Source organism: Monodelphis domestica, chromosome 2, assembly GCF_027887165.1.
Source record: "Monodelphis domestica isolate mMonDom1 chromosome 2, mMonDom1.pri, whole genome shotgun sequence".
Lineage (NCBI taxonomy): Eukaryota > Metazoa > Chordata > Mammalia > Didelphimorphia > Didelphidae > Monodelphis > Monodelphis domestica.
This window is the reverse complement of record NC_077228.1, coordinates 344,984,129-344,993,965: the sequence shown is the minus strand read 5'-3', so window position 1 is coordinate 344,993,965 and position 9,837 is coordinate 344,984,129. Positions and strand designations below refer to the sequence as shown.

The 9,837-nt window shown below is 39.2% G+C and overlaps 1 long non-coding RNA gene across 1 annotated transcript; it reads left to right on the top strand.

Annotated features, from left to right (window-relative positions):
* Positions 1–1,211: 1,211 nt before the first annotated feature.
* Positions 1,212–9,410, top strand: LOC103098981 (uncharacterized). The gene is made up of 2 exons (XR_462729.3): positions 1,212–1,323; positions 8,403–9,410. It is a non-coding gene; the product is annotated as an uncharacterized LOC103098981 (long non-coding RNA).
* Positions 9,411–9,837: the final 427 nt, after the last annotated feature.

Here is a 9,837-nt window from a genome sequence, read left to right as displayed (position 1 = left end):
TTATATTGCTCCACTACTATAATTTAACTAAAACTCCAGTATTCAGTCCAAGAGAAAAGGCAAGGGTGAAAGACCCAAAAGGGAAGAGGCCAGGTTGGCTCAGATGAAAGAGTGCAACCAAATCCCTTCTGAGTCTTGAGTAGCTGTTGTCAAGTAGAAGAGGACTTATGAGGATTTCTAGATGGAGACAAGTCCACACCAAGCATGGAAATAAGGTTTTTTCTCCCTCCTATGGCTTCAGATATCCTCTGACTCTCAGGAAAAAAGCTCCTCCTCCTTTTCTTCCAAGGCTGGAAGTGATCAATTGGTCAGAATCCTCTCAGCTCCCAATTGCTTTTCCCAGAATCCTTTTGCTCACTCTCCACTGATCCTCCACCAGCTGCCCCAACCAGGCTAGCTGTTCACAAAACAGCAGGATTTTCTTTTTTCATACATGACAATTTGTGTATTTGTTTGTTTTTTTAAATTTATTTATTTAATTTATTTAGAATATTTTTCCATGATTCCATGATTCATGTTCTTTCCCTCTCCTCTTTCTATCTCCCCTCCTGTAATCAACAAGCAATTCCACTGGGTCTTACATGTGTCATTGATCAAGACCTATTTCCATATTATTAATATTTGCACTGGGGTGGTCACTTGGAGTTTACATCCCCACTTTTACCCCCATCAAACCATGTGATCAGGCAGTTGTTTTTCTTCTGTGTTTTTACTCCCACAGTTCTTCCTCTGAATGTGAATAGTGTTCTTTCTCATAAGTCCATCAGAATTGTCCTGGATCATTGCATTGCCACTAATGGAGAAGTCCATTACATTTGATTGTGTCACAGTGCATCAATCTCTGTTTATATTGTTCTCTTGGTTCTGCTCTTTTCACTCTGCATCAATTCCTGGAGATCATTCCAGTTCTAATGAAATTCCTCCAATTCATTATTCCTTTTAGCACAATAGTATTCCATCACCAACAGATACCACAACTTGTTTTATAATGTTTTGCCACCACAAAGAGCACGGCTATAAATATTTTTGTACACATCTTTTTCCTTACGATCTCTTTGGGGTATAAACTCAGCAGTGGTATGGCTGGATCAAAAGGCAGACAGTTTTTAAAACTTTTTGGGCATAGTTCCAAATTGACTTCCAAAATGGTTGGATCAATTCACAACCCCACTAGTGTAATAGAGGGCAGTACTAGGATATTTGTGGTAATAAGGACAGGGACAGCAGGAAGCCAGCTAAGGGGCAAAGCTGAATCTTACACTCCTCCCCCACACTACTTCCTGTCCCTTCCCCAACTGAATCTAAAGGCTCTTCTCAAGAATGGTAAGCTTCAAGGGTTTCCCCAAAAATCAATTCCACAATTTAGATCTTTTAACTACAGGGGTTTATTCTTTGAAGGAGAAGAGGTGGGGTGGGGTGGGGAGAAGAGGGAAATAGGTTTCCCTAATCTCCTATGATTTCCTGTTGATTGAAGATTTTCGCAAGGTATTCAACTCAGGAAACAAAGTTAATTTCTCTGAAGGGGGATATTGACAGGAAAAAGGTTTGACTAAGTTCCTTCTGAGCTAGGCTTCAAAAGTCCTCTCAGTACTCAGTCAGGTGAACAATCAAGGACCAAGAGAATTGGTTTCATCTTCCTCCTTAACAGTCAGAGAGAAAAGACCCAGGTCCAAGCAGCTGGGCTTCTAACTGCCCCCTGTCCAGATTCTATTGGAATCTTGTCTCCCTCTGCTTGATTGGCGGTTCATCAAAGTTCCAATCTCTTGCTTTTTCTTGCAAATCCATTTTGTGTCGCAATCTCTTCCTTACAATAGCAATGCATTAATGTCCCAATTTTGTGTGACCCTCTTTTTCTAAAAAAACATTTCACTTTCCCAATTACATATAATAACAATTTTCCGCATGTTTTCTGAAATTATAAGATCCAAATTCCCTCCCTTCCTCTTTCCTCCTTCCTCCCTAAGTTAGTAAACAGTTTGATTTGGGTTGTACAGGCATGATCATGCAAAACATATTTGCACATTGATCATTGTTGTAAGAGAATATTAATATAAAACCAAAATCCTAAATAAAAACACAAACAAAATAAACAATATGATTTAAGGTCCATTCAGACTCCAAGAGTTCTTCCTCTGGAGCTGGATAGCATTCTTTGTCATAAGTCCTTCAGAACTGTCTTGGATCATTATATTGCTGTGACTAGCTAAGTCTTTAATAGTAGATCATAGTACAATATTGCTGTTACTATGTGCAATGTTCTCCTGATTCTGCTAACTTCACTCTGCATCAATTCATGTAGGTATTTCAATTTTTTTATGAAATCATCCTGCTCATGGAATAATATTCCGTCACAATCATATACCCTAATTTGTTTAGTCCTTTTTTTTTTTTAAGTGACTTGCCCAGGGTCACACAGCTATGAAGTATCTGAGGCCAGATTTGAACCCAAGACCTCTCATCTCCAGATCTGGCTTTCTATACACAGAGCCATTTTGCTTCCCAGGTGGTTCTCTTCCATGAGAATCTAGATTATTCTAAGGTTCAGAAAAACCAGTATAATGTCAGCTTCATCCAGGGGCATTGGAAGAACTTTACTATCCAGAACAAACTCTTCTTCTGTTTGGATTTTGTGAAGGATATCCTTAGGGAGTGTGGAGCTCTCTTTTATATCTTAACTGATAATTAATTGGTGTTCAGAAGATTTGTTGAGTAAAGTGGTTTCCATAGTTACATCTATCAAGGCATCTTGCACACTTTTGACATGTACACAGGAGGAACCTCATTGGAGAAGAGCCAAGGCAAATACATAAGTAGAATTGGATAAACTCTTAATACTTTTTGATTGTCATTTGTATGACTCTGAAGATGTGTCCTGCTTTATGAAATTCTTAACCTGTCTGTTTCATCTTCTTCCTAATAGAATAACAATAACAGTAATGATTATAACAAACAGCTAGCATTTACATAGCACTTTGAGGTTTGTTAAAATGTTTTACATATTAGGTCATTTGACCCTGGCAACAATCCTGTGAGGTCAATGCTATTATTATCCAATTTTACAGGTGAGGAAACTGAGGCTGAGAAATGCTAAGTGACTTGCTCTGGGTTACAGCTGGCCCTGTTTGCTTCAGTTTCCTCATCAATAAAATGAGCTGGAGAAGAAAATGGCAAACTACTCCAGTATCTTTGCCAAGAAAACCCCAAATGGAGTCACTAGGAGTTAGTCATGATTGAAAAATGACAATATCATCATGGTTCAGGGGCAAAATTCAAATTCAGGTCTTCCTGCCTCTTAAATCCCATGCTCTGGTAACTGTGCCACCTAGCTACACTACACCAAAGATGTTCTTAATCCATGAATATATCTTCATCAGTCTTTTATAGAGAGGAGTAAAAAGGCAGAACATACCATGCCAAGTAATCCCTGGTCATCTCACCATGAAGTAATTATGACAAGTATAGCAGTTTATGTATTAACATCTGTTGCAGAAGTGAAGGAAAGTTCCTTGAGGTCAGATCCTATTTTTTTGCATTCTTTTTGTATCTTCATCACTTAGTTGATGCTTAGTAAATGTCTTATTTGGAGTGAATTAAATGAGGCTAGAAAAATAAAAAAAAAGAAAACCTGACCAAAATAAAATGAACATAATCAACAAAGAAGTTCTTAAGGAGATTTCATTCATTCTAACAAGAAAAAAGATATCTATTTTCCTATCTGTCTATTTGTCTGTCTCTGTCTCTAGCTATCATGTCTCAGTTTCTCTTTCTTTTTCCCTTTCTCTCCCTGTTATCTACCTACATATCTCTCTGTCTCTATCATGTGCCACCTATCTGTCTCTCTGACCTATCTTGCTACTAATTGTCTGTCTTTGTTGTTATCTATTTCATACAAAGCACATGTGCAAGGTAATCTGGGTAGGGAGGAGAAGGTACTAGCAATTGGAGGATGGTCATGTGGTGGTAGGTTGCAGAAGGTGGTTCATGAACTGAGTCTTGAAGGAAACCAGGCATTGTAAGAGGTAAAGGTGTATAGGGAGAACATTATAGGTATGGGGTATAGCCATTACAAAGGCATAGAGATGGAATGTGCAATGTTTTATGAAATAAATAGCAAGAAGACAAGTCTGGTTCAATCCCAGAATACCTAGGAATGATGTCTAATAAAGGTGGCAAGGTAGTTTGGTGTCAGGCTGTGAATAAACACAAGAATGTTTCCTCCACCTGAAATGGATCTGATCCTATCTGATCTCTGAAGTTAAACAGGATCAGCCCCATTTTGTACTTAGTTTGGAGACTGCTTGGGAATGCCAATTGTTGTAGATTTGAAAAGCAATTTGGTAGGGTGGATAGAGAACTGGATGTGGAGGTAGAAAACCTTGGTTTGAATCCTATTTTAGTTATGTACTGGTCATATGACATTGGATAAGTCATTTAAACTTTGGACCTCAGTTTCCACCCCTATAAAATGAAGGGATTTGATTCACTGATCTCTAAGATGCCCTTCTGCACTAAATCTGAATTATAACCTTCTGTAAGGTAAGTGAGGCAATTTTCACCCTCACTTCAAATTTCTCAATGAGTCTAACTTTGGTTCTAGTCTAAGGGGCAAGAGTACAAACATCAGTCAGATATGCAACAGGTAGTTTTATTTGTTGTTGTTCAGTTATTTGGATCATGTCCAATTCTTGGTGACCCCATTGGAGGTTTTCTTGGCAAAGATACTGGTTTACCATTTCCTTTTCCAGCTCATTTTATAGAGGAGGAAACCAAAGCAAACTATGTGACTAAGTGACTTGTCCAGCGACACACAACTACTAAGTGTCTAAGGCTGGATTTGAACTCAGGAAGATGAGTCTTTCTGATTCCAGATCTAGCACTATATCCAGTGTGCCCCTTAGTTGTCCAAGAAATTTTATACTTTCACCAAAAAAGGAATGCTAAGCAAAAAAAAGAAGTACAATCAAATGAGAGGCTATTATTGAAATCTCATTGAGACATTTGCAACATTGAGACATTGGTGAAGGCTGCTTATTAGCTAGTTCACATTTTATGGCCACTGCAAACAGCTCAATCAGTGTCGTGGGGGCTTTTTATTTCCCACATCTCTCAGTGAGTGATTTTCCCTCTCAGCTGGTCTAAATTTGTTGCTGTTGCCATTGTCTCAGTAGTTGATATCCTGGTTCTCTGGTGTCCTGGAAGGGTGAAATGCCAGTTTCCTTTTGAGATCTCACAAGGTACTGGACAAAAAGAAAGTCACAAATAGGAGGCTGCCTCATCCTAGACACATGCTCTTCCTTAGTGTTATTTCCACTGATAAAACCATATTAAATTTCTTATTTCTTATGGGGCACTTAGGTGGAACAGTAGATAAAATACTGGATCTGGAGTCAAGAAGTTGTTGTCCAGTCATTTTTCAGTCATGTCTGACACTTTATGACCCCATTTGGGGTTTTCTTGGCAACCGTACTAGAGTGGATTGCCATTTCCTTCTCCAGCTCATTTTACAGCTGAGGAAAAGAGGGCAAACAGGGTTGAGTGACTGACCCAGGTCACAAAGCTGGCACCCTATCCACTGTTCCAGGTGGCTGCCCTTGGAGTCATGAAAGCTTGAGTTCAAAATTGATTTCAGACTTATACTTACTGTCTGACCATTGTCAAGTCACTTAACCTTGACATACCTCAGTTTCCTTATCTGCAAAATGGTGATAACTTCCTAGAGCTGTTATATTGATCAAATGAGATAATAATTATAAAGTACTCAGCACAATGCCTAGTACAAAGTAATTGCCATGTGTTAGTTCTTATTATAATTGATATTACTCTACATGAAAGTGTCCAGGACTTTGGTGGAGAGAATTTCCTGGTCTTCAGTATTGATAATTGCTATGGGGATTGGATCTATAGGAATAGTTGTCAGGTCAAATCTCCAAAAAAGTTGCTTCCCTGGCAATGGTTGTAGGGACCAGGGAGAGAGCATCATCGGTAGTGTGGAGGTTATTGCCATTCCAGTGGCACTCAGATTTATCTTGGTGGCAACTGGGAAGGAGCTGTGATGGTGGACCCCTTTTCCTTAGCTCTGGTTCTCCTCAATGATATCTACAGGAGTGGTGCTAGAGGTGGGGCCAATGATCTGGATTGTGTTGCCATTCCTGAGACTCTAGATTTTTCCCACCAGCATCTGATGGGAGGTGGTGGTCATAGTTGGGGCAATAATTTGACCTTCTCTACATATACTATTTTCTGTATCCTACTTTGTCCTGTAGACAGTAGTTGGCGGTCAGTTGTGGGGATGGCTGAACCTTGATTGTTACCCTAGATGATGGCTACTAAGGTCAGACTAGAAGCAGGGCTGATGGTCTGGGGCACTGTTATCCTGGGGCTCTTGGGCTTATCTGGATAGTGAAGTCAGTAGCTTTAAATTCCCAGTAGATTTTATCTTTGCTTCTAAACCCTACTAGAGTTTATTGATTAGTGAAGCGACATAGTCAGACTAGTACTTAGGAAAACCATGTTGGCAACTGTGTGAAGGATTTATTAGAGTGGGGAGAATTTCGGGGCAAGGAGGGTTGACAATTAAGAGGCTATTGTAATAGTCCAGCCAAGAAGTGGTGAGTCGAAAACTAGAGGAGCCCTGTGAATGGAAAGAAAATAATTGACTATAAATAATTGACTATGTCAGAGAAGTCAGGGAGTTAAAAACCACAATATAGATAATATAAATAATATTCTGAAACAACCAAACAACAAACTATTTTGTGGTTCAGTGGTTTTTCATTTGTGTTCAACTCTTTATGATCCCATTTTGGAGTTTTCTTGACAAAGACACTGGAATGGTTTGCCATTTTCTTTTCCAGCTCATTTTACATATAAGAAAGGTGAAGCCAGCAAGGTTAAATGATTGGCCCAGAGTCATATAGCTAGTGTCTGAGATCAGATTTGAACTCGAGAAGATGAGTCATTCTGATTTCAGGCCCATCACTCTATCCATTGAGTCACCTCATTGCCAAGTATAAATTGATACAGGAAGATATTTTTAAAGGAAGTTCTTTTTAAAATAGTCTTAAAAACTACATAGTATTAAAATGGATATACACACATACTCACAATGTGTATTATTTTACCATATCCTTGAAATTTAGATTTTGGGGAAATAGTTAATACAGAGTAATATATTTTAATGTTCAAGAATTGATTCAGATTGTCTAAACACCTATTGACTTGGGCTGAAGACTTCTAGAAAGACCAAAACAAAGGGATAAGGAAATAATTCCATAGTATTTACTTGAGGCATTGAGAAGGCAGCTCTTATCTTCTTTAATATCTTTATTAATGACCTAGCCTAGGTAGTCAACAGGCTGTCAATTAAACTTGCAGCTTCTAAAATTAGCAGGTGCTAAGAAAAAAAAAAACAGTGAAAATAAGGGAAGGATCTGAACAGAGGTGAAAGCACTACTGAATAGAAGGGAACACAGGCCAAATGGGCTTGCAAACATTTCTCAAGGCATAGAAAGGGGAGGGGAAAGTCAGGAGGATAAGATTGATGGGCACAGGAGCATTAAATGATTAGAGACACGAGGGTCATTCCAGTCACCAAATTAGATATGGCTGCTGCGTTATCTGGCATTAAGAAAAGGCCATTAATATTTTGGCCTTCACAGGAAAGAATGCCGAGTCCTAGAAGAAGGAGGTAATCTTCCTGTCTCGGCTTCATCGAGACCACTGTTCTGTTTTTTTTTTTTTTTTGGACATCATAGAATTTCCAATAATCCCTACACTGCAGAGATCTGAAAGGAAAAAAAAAATTAAACATCAGAAATGATTAAGAGATTACTTAGTCTGAATAATTAGGGAGGATTAAAAGGAATTGTAGACTGCAAAGATTAGCTTATAAAAATTAGTTTAAATTTTGAAAATGAAAGATTTATAGCTAGAAGACTTGGGTTCAAAACCTACTTCTGTCACTTATTAGCTGTGGGACTTAAGCTTCATCACTTAAGATCTTTGGCCCTCAATTTACCAAATAAGAACACTCACCTATCAATCCAGGGGGGCTCTTCCAACTTTTAAATCTATGACCTCCTAAATTTATGTAAACTGAGGATAGGGACTATATCTCTGAATCTCTAGTGAGTCTGACAATGTCTGGTATACAGTGGGTACTTAATAAATGCTCATTGGTTGATGATTCTATTAAAACATAAATAGCATATTATTTCAAGATGTAGCTGGCAGCATAGGTCCACAAGAAAATAAAAGGTGGGAAAATAGAGAAAATTGAGAGTAGGAAGGGACGATGACTCTCCTTCTGTTTCCCAGTCATCTATTGTCCTGGTTCTTCTCAGCTGGAAAGGGACAGCAGTCTCCTTGTTTCCCAACAACGTAGCTTTCTTGTCTCTTCCCAGGTGGTCTGAAAGAGGCTGGCATGGATAAAAACATACAGAGGAGACTCCTGGGTTATGCACGGTCATTGACAGAGTGAATCGACTGGTCGGAGCTTGGCAGAGCCTTCCTGACATTCAGCATCCATAACATTTCTAATGCTTCAGTGGCTAAAGAAGCCACATTAATAAAAACCCGAGGAATCCTGAGAATCAAAGGCTGGAGATGGTACTGATGGCTGCTGTGATGCTTAAACACACACGGATGAAATGAATTGCATTTTCAATTTGAGATGGGGAAGTGGGATGAGAAACCGAGACACGTGTCACCAGGGACTTTTCAGGCCATCATGGGTGATGGAAAGAGCAGCTTGAATGCCTTGAACAACTACTGGGTCTCATGCCTGTTATGAAATCAGGCTTTGCCGTCCATCGAAAAGGAGATGCTTATTTAGTAGTAATTCATAGCACAAGACATGGAGCTGAGGATTTTTGACAGGCTTCTGCAGTTTCCAAATTATAGGAGTGTCTTAGAGGCTAAAGGTGGCACCGTTTCTTTTCCCTTGTTTATTATCGCCCTGTGAGTATTTCTATGTTCAGGTCCCTCATATAGAGACAGATTTTTTTCCCCTCTTTTTTTCCTCCCTGTTCTCAGACTTCATCCATTAAAAAGCAATGGCCTATCCCTCCAGTGAAGACAGATTATTCCTTCACTTGGGAGATAAACCTCTAAACTGGGTTTGTGTCTACAGCACTTGTGTGTTATAGATCTTGTGCCTTCTGAAAGATGGATAATTACAGATCCCTGGGGAGATCAGCTATATATAAAATGCAGTAGTCATCAGGTTGGGGGAGAGGCTGATAGGTGTGGGCCACAACGAGAGAATGAATAGCTCTCTCGTCTCTGTCAAGCAGGAAAGGAAAATGGTAAGAACAGACCTCATTAGAGAAGTTGAGTGGGCATGTGTGGCTTCCAGTTTCTGGGCAAGTGCTGTTTCTTCCCAGGGATGAAATAAATGCTTGCTTCTGAAAGCCTATTGCCACTGAATTAATTTATGGAATAAACACAATGCAAGGATCATGTATGACTTCAGCATGAATTTACTTTTGATGTACGTATCTTCTATCATCTTCCCCACTTCCAGGATAATTTATTGTTTTTGCTCCTTTTTCACATTGAAGGTATTTTTCTTTCTTTTTTTTTGTTGTTGTCAAAGTGGGGGTGGGTGGTACAAATCAGATATCAGACTCTAACGAGCTGTGCATAATGAAGCTGGCACACATTTTATGGCTGAGTCCCTTCTTGTGTGTGTGGCATATACATTATGCTTAGAATTGCAGAAGTGCTTGTTATCTTGGCGGTACACTGAGGCAGAGCATAGAGATGACAGGAATGCCAAATATAGCTGATGATCTTGCCTCCTGGGGCCATGTCAGGATTCCTAGCAATATATGCCAG